The sequence below is a fragment of the Triticum dicoccoides genome, chromosome 4A (genome assembly GCF_002162155.2).
Source record: "Triticum dicoccoides isolate Atlit2015 ecotype Zavitan chromosome 4A, WEW_v2.0, whole genome shotgun sequence".
In the NCBI taxonomy this organism is placed as follows: domain Eukaryota; kingdom Viridiplantae; phylum Streptophyta; class Magnoliopsida; order Poales; family Poaceae; genus Triticum; species Triticum dicoccoides.
The window spans coordinates 13,132,985-13,142,571 of NC_041386.1; the positions used below are offsets into that span (position 1 = coordinate 13,132,985).

At 42.3% G+C, this 9,587-nt stretch overlaps 1 non-coding gene across 1 annotated transcript; it reads left to right on the forward strand.

Moving 5' to 3' along the window:
- Positions 1 to 5,097: 5,097 nt before the first annotated feature.
- Positions 5,098 to 5,171, forward strand: TRNAI-GAU. The gene has a single exon. It is a non-coding gene; the product is annotated as a tRNA-Ile (tRNA).
- The last annotated feature ends 4,416 nt before the right edge of the window (positions 5,172 to 9,587 follow it).

Consider the following 9,587-nt stretch of genomic DNA (forward strand, 5'->3'; position numbering starts at 1 on the left):
GCCATGTTTGCTACACTTCTATCAAGCCGCACTTTAGTAAAAGTTTCTCCAGAAACTTTTTTCTCAAAAGTCCAACTCCTTCCCCGAGATCCGTCAGGCCACACGTGTCCAGAATCTAATTCAATCCTCATGGGGACCAAGTTTTTTTAATTTAATTGCAATCAAAGCCCACTGGGACCCACTTTTTATTTTAATTTAATTGCGATTAATGTTTTTTTAGATTCTCAAGCCTATGTGAGACCATAATATTTTTACTTTACCGGCCAGAAATAAGTTTTTTGATATTTCACGATAGCAAAAATGCTGGATTTTTTTTTGGGAAAACTCTATATAATTTTATATTTATGCTCATGGATTAGAACATATTGATGATAGAGATCTGATGGTGTACTTTAATTAATAAGACTCGTCTGAGCTTCGCTGCAGAAATCGGATCCGGTTGGGATCGTCTGTCCATGTGTAGGTCTAGCTCTTGCAAAAAATTCAAAAATATTACTAGATGGGATGATCAAGAAAATTCACAAGTTGGATTGGATGAGATTAAACTTGGTAATTTTGGGTTTTGTTTTTCAACATCTAGTTTTCGGACCATGGCCGATGTTGGAAATACATCCATATACTCTTTATTCTATTACCTTTGAATTTGATTCTAAAATTCTCTTTTGAAAATACACCCTTGTATTTAGTTTTCGTGATGAAATCAAATAAATTATATAAATATATTTTTAACGGTTTAACTGGTTGCTCCCAAAAGTAATTATTGTTTCGAATTTTAGATAATTTGTAGCAGCAAGGAAATGGCTCATAACGAGATGGAGCTCTCAAAACATATTGTATACAAGTGTGGGGGGATTCTCAAGATTATAGCAGCTATAGAAAAAGAAATAACCCAATTTGAAGACATCTCCTCGGCAACCACATATGTGTTGAAGGATATAAATGTTGACTTTATAGGAACCCTGGAGAGGGACCGAAGATTATTCCATAGTTTAAGGGGCCTATTTGCTTTGGATGCAGTCTTACTTTGAGGCTTGCTCTGATTCACTCAAGCCATGTATCTTCTATATTTCTGTTTTTCCTGCAAAACACATCAGAAGGAGGCATTTGCTAAGGCGTTGGATTGCAGAATGTTACTCTAGGAATACATCTGGTAGAGTGACTGAGGAAAATGCGGAGAGCTTGTTTTCTGAGCTTGTCAATTTGAGCATAACCCAACAGCCAGAATCCAAGGCCCAATACCAAGTAAATGGTTTCTTCCATGAGTACATCTTCTCACAACCAATGGAAGATAACCTTGTCCTTGCACTGGAGGGGCACTGCAACCTCAACTCACAACATTCAGGACAACACCTCATCATAAGGAGTAGCTGGGCAGAGATGAGATTGTATTCAAGGGCATTGATTTCTCACGGATACGATCATTGACTGTGTTTGGTGATTGGAAATCATTCCTCATATCTGATAAGTTGGGGCTGGTTCGGGTGTTGGATTTAGCCGACGCATTAGGTGTAAAAAGTGACGACCTTGATCATATCGGGAAACTACTACCTTGCCTTAAGTTCCTCTGCCTACGAGGATGTAAAGAGGTTAGTCGGCTGCCAGAATCCTTGGATGGCCTTAGGCAGCTACATACTCTAGATGTCAGACACACCTCCATTGTCACACTGCCACTGGCTATCATCAAACTACAAAAGCTGCAATACTGGTTGTGGGATGAAGACAATGAGACTGTTGTAAACCAGACATCATCACCATCACAGGAGGACATTTATGACACATCGATGATCCGAGCTGTAGGAGGTAATGTCAGGACATCAACACCATCTTGGATCTGCAGGCCACATAGTTTGGCATCTGGCTGGTTGTTGAAGTTCCAAAGATGCCTACTTAATAATGGCGGTGTGAAGGTTCCTGTCGGGATTGGAAAGCTTACATTTTTACATACTCTTGGTGTGAAGGCAATGCTGAAGGAGCTCAAAACCCTTAACCAAATGCGCAAGCTTGGTGTATCCGGCATCAACCGGGGAAACTGGCATGACTTGTGTTTTGCCATCTTAGGCCATGCCCATTTGGAGTCCTTGTCAGTGCAACTCGATAAGGACAAAGAGGGTCATTTCGCCCGTTTCGGTGACATCTCCTCACCTCCCCAGACCCTCAAGAGCATTAAGTTTCATGGACATGTACTCACATTGCCAATCTGGATGAAGCAACTTGACAACCTCAAAAAGGGTAATCTTGAGATGACCATATTAATGCAAGAGGATGCAGACGCCCTTGAAGAGTTGCTATTCAAAGATGGCTTTCATTGTCTTTGTGTGAAACCGATTCAAGATGGGGCACTCCAGGTTGGTAAGCCGCACTCTATGTCGTGGTCTGGGAACGTCTTGTCGTCCCGGATCCTCTAGATTGATTGCACCTCCAGGTTACATGTTTCTCTTGGATATTACGAGTGAGCTTTATTGAGGTGCTGATGGTTCCTTGCTCTCGTGGGTCGTCATTGATGGTTTCTGAGCTCAAGAATTTACTGCATCTGAAAGAAGTGTGGCTTAATGGTTCCTATGATGATGAACTCGAGCAAGATTTGCGGCAGCAAATTTCCAGCCATATCAATGAATCTGTCTTAAAGCTAGAGGAACAATGCTCCTCCTGATCATGGAACAATGCCATTCTTCCTTTGCCTTATTTACGATCCGACCAATCTCTCAAATCAAATGGCATGCTGAGATACAAGCCTCTTTCAAATTGTGTTTTGTGTTATTGCAATTTATTACTCCCTCCGTCCCATAAATGTAAGACGTTTTTGACACTTACATTATGGGACGGAGGGAGTACCATTTTGTAATCTAGTCAGATATTATCTGCTGTTCGAGAAGTTTATTTATGAGCAGGGTATTGTTGCCAATTTGCCAAGTAACGTTGCATAAATGTACATGAAGTTGAATGGTCAGTCTGACGATGAATGCTTTAAAATCAAATGTTTCCTCTCTTCTTTTTCAGTGCATGCATACAGCAAGTTTCTTGCTGGTGGGTTCTGTTGTTCAACTTCGTTGCAGGTTTTGCTGGAATAATCCAAATGTTTTAGTCCCTCCCACAGACTGCCATGCACTCTCAGATGTTCTTTTCTGTCTGTCAAACTGGTCATTCAGTTCGTACATCCCATTGTGTCCTTTCTTGCGTGAGCATCTCTTCTCCTACCAATCGCTACTCTTTGTAAACTGAGTAACGAAACAGGTAATTCTACTGGAAGTACACTAACTTGTTCCACGGTTTCACTTCAGTCCACAACCTTGCGACATGATATACACTAGTTCTCTCCAGGTGCGTCCACGCCAATGGCATCACCGTCGAAATATGGTGGCCAGCTCCGCGCTGGAACGGCCTGGACGCCCTGCCGGTCGCAGCACCCTTCAGCAAGCGTTAAGTGTTGTGGTGGACCTAGGTAGTTTGGTTCCGGCGAAGCTGGGTGTCGCGATCGGTTTTGGTGCTTGGCATATCTAGCTAGCAAGCCTCCTCGCGAAATCAATAATCAAGCTTCTTTTTCTTTTTCTTTTTGCGGTCATCGAAATCAATCAAGCTGTCTGCTTCATTAGGCTAGCCCCGTGAAAGTGTGCATTTTTTGCCGCCTATTGCCATATTCCCGCACGACCGATAAGATCGGAATGTATAATCGAGCTTGCTCCATAAAGCGCGTATCTCTATCTCACCGCAAGGTAGGTGCTACTCGGTGTGTACCTCACCAAGCTTGGCATCCGTCCACAGCTGCTGTACTACACCGTCGGCAGCTCCGGAAGGTTTCCAATATTTGTGATTTCAAATTTTCTTTAAGTTACAAGTTTCTAATAAATAGGAGGGAGCCACTTTCATCAAGATTTATTACGCAGTAGGACATACACAAACATGAAACGAAATCAAGTCAAACGCCTATGAAAGATGAATTATTACGGCTAGCGGCAGAATTGCGTTAATTAAGATCCGCCATCGTTTTCTCTAATCGTTTGATTTCTTTTTATTAATTTTACACAAAGATGAATATTACTACGTTAGTAAAAGCACAAGAATTAGAAGCACTGACAAGGATATCTCAAGTTCCAAAACCGTACCTGCAACGGGCAATTACTGGAACAGGCTTCAGGGCTTTGGGCCCATTTCTCAAACCCTTCTTATATTTCTAGATCTGAAATGCACAAGATAGTATTAGGGCAGCAACGGCCATTGTCTACAAGGATAACAAGCCGGCAACAAGAACTATCTATCTGAAGAACACATAGATAGCAGGCCGAAATATGATATATCCTACTACGTAGCGTTGAGGATGCGGGAGTGTAGGCATGATATCCTACTAAGTAGCACCGATGATGCACGATTGTAGGTTCTTCATATGTTGTTGTTAATATTATTAATACTAATTCGTAAATCACATTCTGTCAAATTTGCATCTACATTAACCTATGTCTTCAAACAGCAACATTACCCTGAATAAGACACTGCTCTAACTGAGGCTGCCAAACACTATATCTATCACTTATACCTGCCAAGTAATAATCAACAAAACAGGCGATCTGCACCATAAGGCTGTCGACTATGTTGAAACATTTAGGAAGGTCGCGCTTTCCAGTTTCTACCGCACTAGGCAATTCGCCGAACACCTAGTGTGCATCCTCTTGGTACTACGTAACAGCAATGGCAAAGGGATCACCGAGAACAGAGCACGCACATGTAGGTGTCAGGGACAAAAAACGGAATATAACGGGAGGATAAGCGACGAGAGCTTCTTCTCTGTGGGTTGGGATGATGGTGAGTCCATAAGATAGGCGAGGCAACGCCGCCGCTGATGCCGCTCGCCGGAGCCAACCCGCCGCCGCCATGGATCGCCATCGCCTTCGGGGTTCGTGGGGTTTCGGCGAGGCTGCGAGCAGAGTGGGAGACGGCCCGATCCGACCGTCCAGTTTTATCCAGCGGATCGGATCATCGGATGGTTAGCGACAGAAATTTTGTTCGTCATTAGGAGTATGATATAACTATATACGGTTCGCCATCATTTTCTCTAAACCTTTGATTATTAATTTTTATTTGCTTAAGAATACACTTATGTGTTGAGGTCCCGTAGCTCAGTTGGTTAGAGTTCCCGTCCGATATACGGAAGGTCATGGGTTCAAGCCCCATCGGGACCAAATTTTTTTTTTTGGTTTCGAATTTAATTACGATTATTTTTCAAGTATTCTCACATCATTTTTTTCGGGGCATATACTATTTTTTTGTTGTGCCGGCTGAAAATAAGTTTTGATTTTTTCATGAAAGACATCAGAACTAAAATAAATAAATCTTCTAAGAACACCATATTTTTCTTTATGGTATATAAGCTCATGGCCACATGATTTTGATAACGCTAGTTTATAAATTTAATTACAATTATTTTTTTAGTATTCTCTGTAATTGTTTTAGGGCATATAATATTTTTGTTGTTGTGCAGCTGAAAATAAGCTTGAATTTTTTGTGAAAGACACCAGAATAAAAAATAAATCTTGTAAAAATACAATCTTTCATTATAAGCCCATGGCTACACGATTTTGGTAACTCTAGTTCATTTTTTAATCTTCATAGACATCATATACTGAGCTTTAAAGTGGAGTTTTATGTTATTTCTCTTGCTTTTTTAGTGATAAACTGAACTTTATTGCTCAACGGTATCGATTATAGGGATACAAATAGGGTTATGAGAAATAGCAAGCCACAAGTGACGACCCTAGATGAGCGAAAGATAAAATCTAACAAGATTGTGGGCTTCATGATTTGAAGCACGCCTTCAAAGATTATGATGCAGCTGCCAAAAAGCATCTCCTAGCATTGATCTCTTTGATAATGGAGGCAAAGATACCGTCACTTCCTTCGTTGATGTCATGTACTAAAGATCTAGAGTCACACGCGATAAAAATCCTCGCTAGAAAAAGACTGATAACCCACAAGTATAGGGGATCGCAACAGTTTTCGAGGGTAGAGTATTCAACCCAAATTTACTGATTCGACACACGGGGAGCCAAAGAATATTCTCAAGTATTAGCAGCTGAGTTGTCAATTCAACCACAGCTGGAAACTTAATATTTGCAGCAAAATATTTAGTAGCAAAGTAATATGATAGTAGTGATAACGGTAGCAAAAGGTAACAGTAGTAAAAGTAATATTTTTGGTATTTTGTAGTGATGATAGCAATAGCAACGGAAAAGTAAATAAGCGAAGCACAATATATGGAAAGCTTGTAGGCAATGGATCAGTGATGGAGAATTATGTCGGATGTGGTTCATCATGTAATAGTCATAACCTAGGGTGACACAGAACTAGCTCCAGTTCATTGATATAATATAGGCATGTATTTTGAATATAGTCATACGTGCTTATGGAAAAGAACTTGCATGACATCTTTTGTCCTACCCTCCCATGGCAGCGGGGTCCTTACGGAAACTAAGGGATATTAAGACCTCCTTTAATAGAGAACCGGAACAAAGCATTAACACATGGTGAATACATGAACTCCTCAAACTACGGTCATCACCGGTAAGTATCCCGATTATTGTCATTTCGGGGTTAACGGATCATAACACATAATAGGTGACTATAGACTTGCAGGATAGGATCAAGAACACTCATATATTGATGAAAACATAATAGGTTCAGATCTGAAATCATGGCACTTGGTGAAAGTGCTAGTGATCGACTAGAGGGGGGTGAATAGGTAATTTTTATGAAAGTCTTCAAAACATGGAAGTTTCAAAGACAAACGATAGAAATAAACCTATTACCATGCAGCGGAAGGTAGACTACACTAGGCAAACCATAGTCAAGTAGTCAATGGAGTGAAAGAACAATGACTAATAGCAGCTAGGCAGTAAAGATCAGGTAGGAAGATATTGTGAAGCCAATCAGAACAAGCAGTCACTCAGTGAAGACAAAAGATAAAGCAATCATACAATGACTTCATAAGGACCAACAGTAAGTAAAGGGAAGGGAAGGATGAAACCAGTAACTCATTGAAGACAATGATTTGTTGGACCAGTTCCAGTTGTTGTGACAACTGTACGTCTGGTTAGGGAGGCTGAGATTCAACTCAGAAGACCTCGTCTTCACCTTATTCCCCTTGAGCTAAGGACACCCAGTCCTCGCCCAATCACTCTGGTAAGTCTTCAAGGTAGACTTCCAAACCTTCACAGACTTCGTTCACCGACGATCCACAATGACACTTGGATGCTCAGAACGCGACGCCTAACCGGCTGGAGGATTCACAGTCCTCAAGTGTAATAAGTCTTCAGATCACACAGACAGGAAGACTTAAGTGATGCCTAACACTCTTTGGCTCTGGGTGTTTAGGGCTTTATCCTCGCAAGGAATTCTCTCTCAAAGGCTTCGAGGTGGGTTGCTCTCAAACGACAAAAGTCGTGCACTAACTCTGAGCAGCCAACCGTTTATGGTTATAGGGGTGGGCTATTTATAGCCACTAGGCAACCCGACCTGATTTGTCCGAAATGACCCTTGGTCACTAAGGAACTGACACGTGTTCCAACAGTCAGATTTCAAACACACATGGCAACTTTACTTGAGCTACAAGCAAAGCTGACTTATCCAACCCTGGACAAAATTTGCTCTCATAGTCTTCACTCGAAGACATAGGATTTTGGTTAAGCATCACTTCAGTCATTCTGACTGGTTCACTTGGACCCCACTTAACAGTACGGTGGTTCCTATGACTCAACAAAGAAGAAAAAGAACGACGAAAGAACTAAGTCTTCACGCTCCATAGGCTTCATGCGATGTCTTCTCTTGTCATAGTCTTCAATGTGAATGTCTTCACATACCACCTTTGACTTCAATGTCTTCTTACATTTTTAGGGGTCATCTTTGGTAGGAAAACCGAATCAATGAGGGACTTCTTGTTGGGTTTCATAGTAATTTCAAAAAAAAAATTCCTACGCACACGCAAGATCATGGTGATGTATAGCAACGAGAGGGGAGAGTGTTGTCTACATACCCTTGTAGACCGTAAGCGGAAGCGTCAGCACAACGCGGTTGATGTAGTCGTACGTCTTCACGGCCCGACCGATCAAGCACCGAAACTACGGCACCTCCGAGTTCTAGCACACGTTCAGCTCGATGACGTCCCTCGAACTCCGATCCAGCCGAGTGTCGAGGGAGAGTTCCGTCAGCACGACGGCGTGGTGACGATCTTGATGTTCTACCGTCGCAGGGCTTCGCCTAAGCACCGCTACGATATTATCGAGGTGGACTATGGTGGAGGGGGGCACCGCACACGGCTAAGAGATCCAAGGGATCAATTGTTGTGTCTTTGGTGCTAGCCCTACCCCTCTATTTATATGTTGAGCCCCGGGGTCGAAACTTGGAGCAAAAGCCTCCTCAAAGTCGGTTTTTCCCGAAAGGCAAGAGTCCCACTCGGACTCCAGGACCAAACGCCACAATCCTTGGCGTCTGGCCCAGACGCCATGGGCCTCGGCGTCTGGCCCAGGGCCAGACGCCAGGGTCTCCGGCGTTTGGCCCCCTGGCCTCCGCAAAACTCCTTTTGCACCGACCTAAAGCCTCATGGGCTTGACCCCTTGGCCTAACCATATCATCCAATATATGAATCTTTACGTCTCGACCATTTTGAGACTCCTCGTCATGTCCCCGATCTCATCCGGGACTCCGAACTCCTTCGGTACATCAAAACATGTAAACTCATAATATAACTGTCATCGTAACCTTAAGCGTGCGGACCCTACGGGTTCGAGAACAATGTAGACATGACCGAGACACGTCTCCGGTCAATAACCAATAGCGGGACCTGGATGCCCATATTGGCTCCTACATATTCTACGAAGATCTTTATCGGTCAGACCGCATAACAACATACGTTGTTCCCTTTGTCATCGGTATGTTACTTGCCCGAGATTCGATTGTCGGTATCCAATACCTAGTTCAATCTCGTTACTGGCAAGTCTCTTTACTCGTTCCGTAATACATCATCTCACAACTAACATATTAGTTGCAGTGCTTGCAAGGCTTATGTGATGTGCATTACCGAGAGGGCCTAGAGATACCTCTCCGACAATCGGAGTGACAAATCCTAATCTCGAAATACGCCAACCCAACATCTACTTTTGGAGACACCTGTAATGCTCCTTTATAATCACCCAGTTACGTTGTGACGTTTGGTAGCACCCAAGGTGTTCCTCCGGCAAACGGGAGTTGCATAATCTCATAGTTATAGGAACATGTATAAGTCATGAAGAAAGCAATAGCAACATACTAAACGATCAGGTGCTAAGCTAATGGAATGGGTCATGTCAATCAGATCATTCAACTAATGATGTGACCTCGTTACTCAAATAACAACTCTTTTGTCTATGGTTAGGAAACATAACCATCTTTGATTAACGAGCTAGTCAAGTAGAGGCATACTAGTGACACTCTGTTTGTCTATGTATTCACACATGTATTATGTTTCCGGTTAATACAATTCTAGCATGAATAATAAACATTTATCATGATATAAGGAAATAAATAATAACTTTATTATTGCCTCTAGGGCATATTTCCTTCACTTC